Raw genomic sequence first — 10,085 nt, 5'->3', positions numbered from 1 at the left:
GGTCAAGATAGGTCCTTGTTAAGTAAAACATCTTAGCAAGTGGCTGGGGTGGTGTCTCTATCGCTCCACAGGGGTTCCTGCCTGGCTACAGAAGGTGGCCTCTTCAGGTTCCATATCCCCAATGCTGTGAGTCACAGTTGGGTGCCTTCCTTACCCTAGGTCTCTATCTCATGCCCCCAACATCCTCGTCCTCACTCCCATAAGTTGCAGATTTCCATTCATTTTCATGGCCAACTGGCCATTTCTGCTATCCTTCCCCACACCTGATCCCGAACCCCGCCCCATTCCCCTCCCCATCCTCTCTCCCTCCCGGTCCCCTCCCTCCATCTGCTTTTTATAACTATTTTGTTCCCCCTTCTAAGTGAGATTCAAGCATCCTTGCTTGGTTCTTCCTTCTTGTTTAGCTTCTTTGGGTCTGTGGAGTATTCTGTATTTTATGGCCGATATCTACTTCTAAGTGGATACATCCATGCATGTCCTCTTGGAACTGTGTTGCCTCACTCAGGATGATATTCTCAAGATCCACATCCACCATCCATTCATGATGTCATTGTTTTAATAGCTGAATAGTATTCCATTGTGTAGATATAAGCATTCTCTTTATCCATTCTTCAGTTGAGGGACATCTAGGTTATGGCCAGTTTCTGGCTGTTATGAATAAAGCTGCTATGAACATAGTTGAGTAAGTGTCTTTGTGGGATGTTGAGGCTACAAACCCACCCACAAAACTTTCAACCCAAAATTTATCCTGTCTACAAGCAATGCAGGCACGGGGGAATGAAGCAGAGACTGGGGAAATGGCTAACCAATCAGCGGCCCAACTTGAGACCCATCCCATGGGCAAGCACCATTCTCTAGCACTATTAATGACACTCTGCTGTGCTTGTGGACAGGAGCATGTTATCCTTGGAGAGGCTCCACCCAGCAGCTGACTCAGACAGATACAAACACAGCCAAACAGTGGATGGAGCTTGGGGACTCTTATGGAAGAGTAGGAGGAAGGATTGTGGGCCCAGAAGAGGATAGGAACTCCACAGGAAGACCAACAGAGTCAACTAACCTGGAACCTTGGAGCTCTCAGAATCTGAACCACCAAACACAAAACATACATGGGCTGGACCTAGTTGCCCGCACATTTGTAACAGATGAGCAGCTTGGTTTTCATGTGGGTTTCAAACAACTGGGACGGGGGCTATCCCAAAAGCTGTTGCCTGTCTGTGGGATATGTTCTAGCTGGGATGCCTTGTCTGGTCTCAGTGGGCAAGGAAGGGCTTAGTCTTGAAGAGACTTGAAGTGCCAGGGTATGGGGGGTCATCCACTCAGAGGAGAAGGGGAGGGGAGAGGATTGTGGGAGGGCATGACTGACAGGGGCGCAGTAAGTGGGGTGTAAAGTGAATAAGTTAAAAAAAATCCAGCAACTTGCAATCTGGACTGTATTTCATAACATTAGGAATAACAGACTTAAAGATGTTCATGTATGCTAGATCAAATTAAGAAGGCCCTTTCCTTCTTTTTGATGTGCTTCAGCTGTGGGAAGGGCCAGCTTGAAGTTTGCAGTCACCGTATAATCTTTGCCAGACACATTGTTGTTTCTCAAGAAAGGAGGCTACCAAGCTGGAGACCCAACTTGTCTCCTTTTAGTTTGTCTTTCATGACCCCAACAAAAGGAACTTCGTCTGCCAAGTCCTTCATTAAGATACTTGAAGGCACAGGCTGTGTCAACAGCACCTACCCTAACAACTAGAATCTTATTCTAGGGGCCTGTCCTTCCTCCAGAAGATTGGAAATCAGCTCCTCCTTGAGGCTTGAAGTCCTGGACTTGAAACCCAGAGCGCGTGACTGCAAACATCAGGGCCACTTCAGCAGGACCCAGGAGAAGCTCCAGCACTGCTTTAAAGTCTTCTGAGACAAGCTCTCACTGTAGCCCAGACTGGACTAGAACACTCTATGTAGTTTAGACTGGTCTCTAATTTGTGGGAATCTTCCTGCCTCAGCCTACTGAGTGCTGGGATTACAGGTGTGAGCAACCATGCCTAACTATAAACTTACCTTAAAACTTAAAGCTAAAACTTAAAGCTTAAAACTTAAGCTAGGGCCCATTTTCCTTTCTGTCACTTGCAACCTCGAAGCCTGGGAGTGCTGGGACTTGCCCATAGTCCTAGTTCTGGGGAGGAGGACTTTCAAGGCCAGCTTTGGCTACACAGCAAGTTGGAGGCCAGACATGGCTACAATGTGTCAAGATAGGAGAAAGAAAGAGAGAGAGAGAGAGAGAGAGAGAGAGAGAGAGAGAGAGAGAGAGAGAGAGAGAGAGAGAGAAGAAAGAGAGAAAGAGAGAGAGAAAGAAAGAGAGAAAGAGAGAGAGAAAGAGAGAAAGAAAGAGAGAGAAAGAAAGAGAGAAAGAAAGAAAGAAAGAGAAAGGAAGGAGGGAAGAGAGAGAGAGAGAGAGAGAGAGCGAGAGAGAGAGAGAGAGAGAGAGAGAGAGAGAACCTAGGCAGATGCACTGTATCTACTCCTGGCTTACAATTAGAATAAGGCGTGTATTTTTTAAATTTTTAACTTTAATTTTAAAAATTACACATATATATTTGTGTAGGGTGTGTATGTGTGTGTCTGTACATGTGTGTCTGTGTATGTGTGTCAGTGTCTGTGCCTTTGTGTATGTCTATATATATGTGTGTGGGGGTGTGTCTGTGTCTTTGTGAGTGTCTACATGTGTCTGTGTGAGTCTCTGTGTCTATATATGTGTATGTCTCTATGTCTATATGTGTATGTCTCTGTGTGTGTGTGTGTGTCTGTCTGTCTGTCTGTCTCTGTCTCTCCGACTGTGTGAGTGTGTGTGTCTAGTGCCCACAAAGGTCAGAGATTGCGGATCACCCTGGAACAGGAGTTAAAGGTGGTTGTGAGCCTCCCAGGATGGGTGGTAGGAACCTAACTCAGCTATATGAGCATTGTGTTCTGAATCACTGAGGCATCTCTCCAGCCCTGTATTTGTTTTTTTGTATTTTTAAACCATTTCATTATTTATTTATGTGTCTGACTGTTTTGCATGTATGTATGTCTATGCACCTTATGCATGTCTGGTGCTGGTAGAGGCTAGGACAGGATTGTTGGAACCTTGGAAATATACAGACCATTGTGAGCCAGCATCTAGGGGCTGGAAGTCTGACCCTGGCCCTCTGGAAGAGCAGCCAGCGCCCTTAAATGCTGAGCCACCTTTCTAACTCCCTGCATTTGTAACTTAAGAAGTATGACTTTACAATGTCTGTAATAAAGATTGGCATTCCCCGTAATAAAAATTACACGGGAGGTACCCTAGATCATTTTACCCCTCATTTTCAAGTGAGAAAACTGCAGGTTAAGTGACAAAGTCATACAACCAGTTGATAGGACCAGAACTACATACAACTCTGTAGCTCACAGCCTCATCCCTGTACAATGCAGCATCTTTTCAGGGAGGCATTTGGATACACCATATGACAGTGTATTTGCTTGTTTTGGGTATAGTAGCTGCACAATCATCGAATCAGAACATAGTTAGCAAGGATTTTAAGGAGAGCAAACAAATACGGGATGGTTCGTGGGTAGTTAAATAATTACATTACAAGCACTTAATGCTAAAACAATTCCTTAACTTTTTTATTATTAGTAGTCACAGGAGTCTATTTGTCACTGATATATATATGTATGTATATATATGTGTGTGTGTGTGTGTGTGTGTATGTGTATATATATATATATATATACACATATATATATATATAACAACTTTAGGAACAGTTGCTCAAATATTTTAATCCAAATTATATATAGATTGGAAAAAATAATTTAAGACCATATGGGACAGGGAACAAACACTCAGGTTGACCTAAACTTATTGAAACCTGGAGGCTGGCTCATAAACTTCCTGTTTGGTTATAACAGAGGGCCACAGGATTGGAACACCTGAGTCTGCCTCTCCTCATCTAGTCCTAGAGCTGAAGAAAACTGCTAACAAGATTATTCAAAACCGTATGTGGTAACTGTATTTGGGGAAGACTCTTGTAATATGGGAAAGAAATTTCCAGGTTTTTTTGAGTGAAAGTTCATTGTACACGTGACTTGCTGGAAGGTAAGGCCCAGCTCCTGTCACTGCCGGCCCACTGGCCACCCAAAGTCACAGATGCCTAAGGCCACATAGTATCTGTGTGCCACACTGGATTATGTCTTTTTTTTTTTTTTTTGAGGGTTGTACGTGGCTAACACAGCCAGCACTGTACTGAAAATATGCAGGTGCTTCCTAGTCTTGGTTTCTCCTAAGCATCCAGGGCAGCTTTTCTGTTTTTTGTTTTATTTTATTCTTTTTAATAATTCTTTCTATAAAAGGGTATTTTAAGCAGGGCAGTGGTGGCGCATGCCTTTAATCCCAGCACTTGGGAGACAGAGGCAGGTGGATTTCTGAGTTCGAGGCCAGCCTGGTCTACAGAGTGAGTTCTAGGACAGCCAGGGCTATGCAGAGAAACCCTGTCTGGAAAAACAAAACAAAATCAAAACCGGGCATTTTAAAATTTCATGTTCTGTCTGCAAAGGATCCCAGCTTTATTAGTATCTCAGAGGAATCCATGATTATTCTTAGTCTTGGTATTTAGGAGAACAGATACTCTGTAATGTACTTGAAATACCAAAGCTTGTAGGCTAAGGTTAAAAAACACCTGGAACTCACTCTGTAGACCAGGCTGACCTTGAACTCAGAGATCTACTGGCCTCTGCCTTTTGAGTGCTGGGATTAAAGGCATGTACCTTTTGGGGTGGTGGAGAGTGCAAGAGTGGGAGGGTGGACTGACAGAAATGGGAAGTGGGTATGATTAGGTGCATTGTGTGAAACCCCAATAATTAATGAAAATATTATGTTGGGGGAAAATAGAAAATATGGAAAAAAAGAAAGGAAGGGTGGAAGGGAGGGAGGGAGGGAGGAAGGAAGGAAGGAAGGAAGGAAGAAAGAAAGAAAGAAAGAAAGAAAGAAAGAAAGAAAGAAAGAAAGAAAGAAAGAAAGCAAGCTATGAAGAGCCCGTGTGGTTTTTGTTGTTGTTTTGTTTTCTTGTTTTTGTTTTTATTATAGACACAGATTTTTTAAGAAAAAAAGAAGGACAGAAGGGAAGGAAGAAAGAAAGGAAGGTCTGGGGATCTAACTGAGCAGAAGGATGCTTACCGGATATGCATAAGGCCTGGAGGATTCCTGGCACCACTGAGCAAAAATGTCCATGATGTATAATGATTGTATCACACCTATGACCTCTTTTAACTCACAAGAGTGTGTATTTTTAGTGCAGTGTAATCTATCATTGAGAAAAAGCCATTACTTACTGAGTTATATGTTAATTATATACTACATGGATATCATTAGTTGTGTGGTCGGCCTGTTAATGTGTACTCAGAAAAGGGACTCTGAGTAGTCTGTTTCGCTTTATTGCACACCTGCACTTGAAGATATATAGTTACATTTAATAAGTCATGTAGCACTGAAAATATTTGCCAAACAAAATTATAGTTGGTGGATTAATAATCTACCTGTCTAGTTTCTCTACCTCCACCCTCTTTTCCACGTAGAAAGTGGGCTTCAGAGCTATGCGGCTTGTTTAGATTCTGGTTTTGTTTTTATTATGGACACAGATTTTTACCTTGTCTGTTTTGTTCACAACTGCACTGCTGTTCTCAGCAGTCTAACTCGAATAGTGAAATAAAAGTATATAAATACATGTTGAATGAATCAAAAAAAAAAACCACAGGGAACACACGCTAAGAGATTTCAAAAAACAAACAAACACTGATGGGTTAGAGAGCTGGTTTAGTGGAAGACCAGTGTCCTGCTCTCTGCTGTTCATGTCAGGCGATTGTGGCAGCCTGGCAGTGACCCTAAGGCTGAGATTCCACGATCAAGCTGGCTGGCTAGACTTGCTGGTCAGAGAGTGCTAGGATCAAGTGAGCGACCTTGCCTGTACATAAGGTAGAGAGATCAAAGGAAATATCTCAAGTCAACCTCTGCTGTCCACTCATGCTTGTATGCCTACACACACATATGCTCTCCCATGTGCACAAACACTTGAAAATTTGCACAGACATACATGCATGCATCATATGTACTTAAAAGAAAATTTTAAAAGAAAACAAAAAAGCCTTGATTTTATAAAACGCAATAAGCAAAAGTTCTAGGAACTCCCACCCCCATTCTAAAATAAATCATTCAGAGTGCCGTGTTAATAATCTACGTCCCAGCTTTGAAGTGCATCACTGGCTTCCTGGATGACATAATTAGACAATGACAGTAATTGCTGGGGTTCAGAGATGAGTAGTAAGGAAGAGATTTGTGATGCAGAGTCAGAGGTGGCCTTTGGTGTCTGACTAAGTGGTTTGAGGAAAGACATCAATGCCTGTGGGCAGATATGTAAGCTGACAGAAGATGAATAAAGATGAAGGAGTGAACTTGCTTGTTCATTGTGTGGGCTTCTCTTAAAGTGTGTGTGTGTGTGTGTGTGTGTGTGTGTGTTGGCTTAATATGATTCTAAAAAAATAGCCAGTTGTACTGGTTTTAATCCTAGTACTTGGGAGGCAGAGGCCAGGCTGGTATATTGCATAGTGAATTGTAGGTCAGAACTACAAAGAGAGATACACACCCAGTGTATGTTATTATATTTATAACCCAGTATCAGTTATTATATTTATTTTATTATTTGATGGTGGTTTTTTTGCATGTATGTGTGCATATTACATGCATGCTTGGCATCCTTGGAAGCCAGACGAGAGTGTTGTACCCACTGGAACTGGAGTTACAGACAGTTGTAAGCTGCCGTGTGAGTTCTGGAAATCCAACCTCTGGAACAGCAGTCCATGCTCTTGACTGCCGAGCTGTCTCCTCCTCCCTTATTTAGTACTTTTGTTTATGTCTGCGATGAGTGTCGGAATGTGCTTGTGGAGGTCAGAGGTCAGGCCCTGAGGATCAGTGGGGCACAGGTTGTCAGGCTTGGCAAGTGCTGTCAGCTGCGGAGCTGCCAGCTCGGGTTGTGGGTGCCTCTTTGACTTCACTTCTTTATCCTTTATTGCCCCAAACTAAAGGAGTGACTAGCGCTGGAGAATTTCAGTTCTCTGATGGTAGTAAAAAGGTAACCAATACAATTTTAGCGGAGTTAGTTGAAATGTGTCCACAGGCTTAATGGGAGGTAAGGAAAAGCCTCAGAAGCTGAAGAGGCGGTTCAGAGGGGATTGGAACGCGCTGCTCTTCCGGAATGCCCACATGGTGGCTCACAACCGTCTGTTCCAGGGGACCTGAGGTCCTCAGATGGCATCCACAGACAGCAACCGTCCACGAGGCTCACAGCTGTGCACGCTGACTCAAAACATCCGTATTACATTAAATAAAGAAATAAATTCAAAATGAAAGAAAAGCCCATTATTATTATTAATTATTATTTTCCATAGCTTTTCAAAGCTTGAACTTAAAAACATTTTTTTCAGTTATGCGTGGGCGTGTGTGCTTGCTGGGGGCAGGAACTGGTATGCATGCAGAAATGCCCACAGAGGTCAGAATTTTGGGCCTCCTGGAGCTGGAGTTACAGGCTGTTGTGAGCCCTTGACATGGGTGCTAAGAACCAAACTTTGGCGCTCTGCATGGGCCGCGAGCCTTTTCCACTGACCCGTGCACCTCTCCAGCCCCAGAGCTTGAGCATTGTATCAAACTTTAAAATTCAGAACAAGGTAGAAAGCTTGTTTCAGTTTACTGATGGATTAATTTAGTTGACTGACGTTATTTTTCTTAGAGTTTCATCCTGTTCAGGTTATCCCAGAACTCATTAGCTTATTATAATTATATTATATAATATTATATTAAATAGCCTGGCAGTGGTGGCTCACGCCTTTAATCCCAACACTTGGGAGGCAGAGGCAGGCAGACTTCTGAGTTTGAGGCCAGCCTGGTCTACAGAGTGGGTTCCAGGATAGCCAGGGAAACACAGAGAAATCCTGTCTCGAAAAAAATCCAAAAAAAATTAAATATAAATTATATAATATTATAATAAATATTATTATATTATTATGTAGCCCAGACTAGTCTCAAACTCCAGGGATTCTCCTGCCTCAGTCTTCTGAGTACTGAAATTACAGGCGTAATTGCTTCATTTGTTTATTTACATTTTAATTTTTTTAAATACACTTTATTACTTAAAAATCTTGCAGATAAAAACAAACAACCCTCCCCCCACCCACACAAAAAATGTTTTTAAGTCAACTAATTATGAGAATTATCAAGGCCATTATTTTCCACACAGTGGCATCTTTGTGTTAAATAAACACGTATGATCAAATCTTCAGGCAATGATCATCTGTACTATAGAGTCCTTGGTTTCCAGAATTGGTCAGAGTTACTACCAAGCTAAGAGTACAATCGTTTTCAGAGTAGTTGAGAAATAATTAGGGACTTACAACTTCTAAAAACAAACAAAAACAACAAAACTTCTTGTTTCTAAATGAAAATAACATGACCACATTTCTTACTTACAAACTGAGAAGCAAAACTATGGTGCAATCGTTTGTCAGCCTGGAAGCCTTTCCTGGGTGGTAAAGAGCCTGGGTGGATAAGGAGGGAGCCTTTCCGCACATGGGCACTCGTTCTCTTCGGTTGGGTATGTGGACCATGGGTGCTGAGGATGAAACTCATGGTTTAAGATAGATAGGTGGTTTTCATAACTGAGAAAATTTTAGTTAGACATAATATATATCTAGCAGATTGTATTAATCTATTCTTTTTTATTTTACTTCTTTTATATTAAAATGATGATGATGTATGTGAGTGTTAGTGTTTGTGTGTGTGTGTGTGTGTGTGTGTGTGTGTATGTGTCTGTGTGGGTGAGTGTGTGTCTGTGTCTGTGTGTGTGTCTTTGTGTGTATGTGTCTGTGTATGAATACCTGTGTGTCTGTGTGTGTGTGTGTGAGAGAGAGAGGGGGGGAGAGGGGAGAGGGAGGAGAGAGAGAGACAGACAGAGAGAGAGACAGAGAGAGAGAGAGAGAGAGAGAGAGAGAGAGAGAGAGAGAGAGAGGAGAGACCGACTCCAGGTGCCCTTGTACCGGGCTGTCTCTTTGGAAGTCAGAGGGAACTTTCAGGAGCGTGCTTTCTCCTTCCACTGTGGCATCCGGGGTTTGAACCAGGCTCGCTCAGACAGCACTTTCATCTGCTGACCCAGCACTCCCACCTTCTTTATATTTTTGGAAATGGTTTTGGTATAGCCAGGATGGCTTTGAACTCATTATGTAGCTGAGGCTGGTCTTGAACTTCTAGTCCCTCCTGCCTCTATCTCCTGAGTGCTAGGGTTAATTAAGGCATGCACTATCATGACTGGATGGATTGAAAAAATATTCCAAAAATTAAATAAAACTTGGAGCTGGTGGATGGCTTAGTGGCTGTAGTAAGAGTGCTTGCTGCTCTTTCCCAGAGGACTGGAGTTAAGTCCCAGCACCCCTATCATGTAGCTCAAAACACCTGTAACTCTAGTTCCAGGGGAGCCCACACTGCCCCTGGTCTCCATAGACACCCACACACATGTAGCATACAGATGTACATACAAAAATAAATCTTTTTTAAAAAGTAAGTAAGGCCGGGTGGTGGTGGCGCACGCCTGTAATTCCAGCACTCTGGGGAGGCAGAGGCAGGCAAATTTCTGAGTTCGAGGCCAGCATGGTCTACCAAGTGAGTTCCAGGACAGCCAGGGCTATACAGAGAAACCCTGTCTCGAAAAAACCAAATCCAAAAAAACCAAAAAAAAAAAAAAAAAATGTAAGTAAAACTAATCTTGGTGGCACATGTGTGAAACTCTAACACTCAAAGCACTGGCTCAAAAGAATAAGAGGGCAGTGGAATGGCATTGTTGTCTGCCATTGTCTCTGAATTCCTCACAGCTGTATGCAAGGGGTTGGCTGGTGCTGCAGTCATCTTAAAGGCAGCTTACAAGGTAGGTATTGGCAAGGATTATTTCCTTCTAGAATGTTGTAGGGATGACCTCATGTCTTTAAATCACACATAGCCCAGGTTATCCTCGAAATAACTATGTAGTCAAGGCTAGCCT

The sequence above is a fragment of the Apodemus sylvaticus genome, chromosome 6 (assembly GCF_947179515.1).
Source record: "Apodemus sylvaticus chromosome 6, mApoSyl1.1, whole genome shotgun sequence".
NCBI classification, from domain to species: Eukaryota; Metazoa; Chordata; class Mammalia; order Rodentia; family Muridae; genus Apodemus; species Apodemus sylvaticus.
This window is presented reverse-complemented; position numbering follows the sequence as displayed.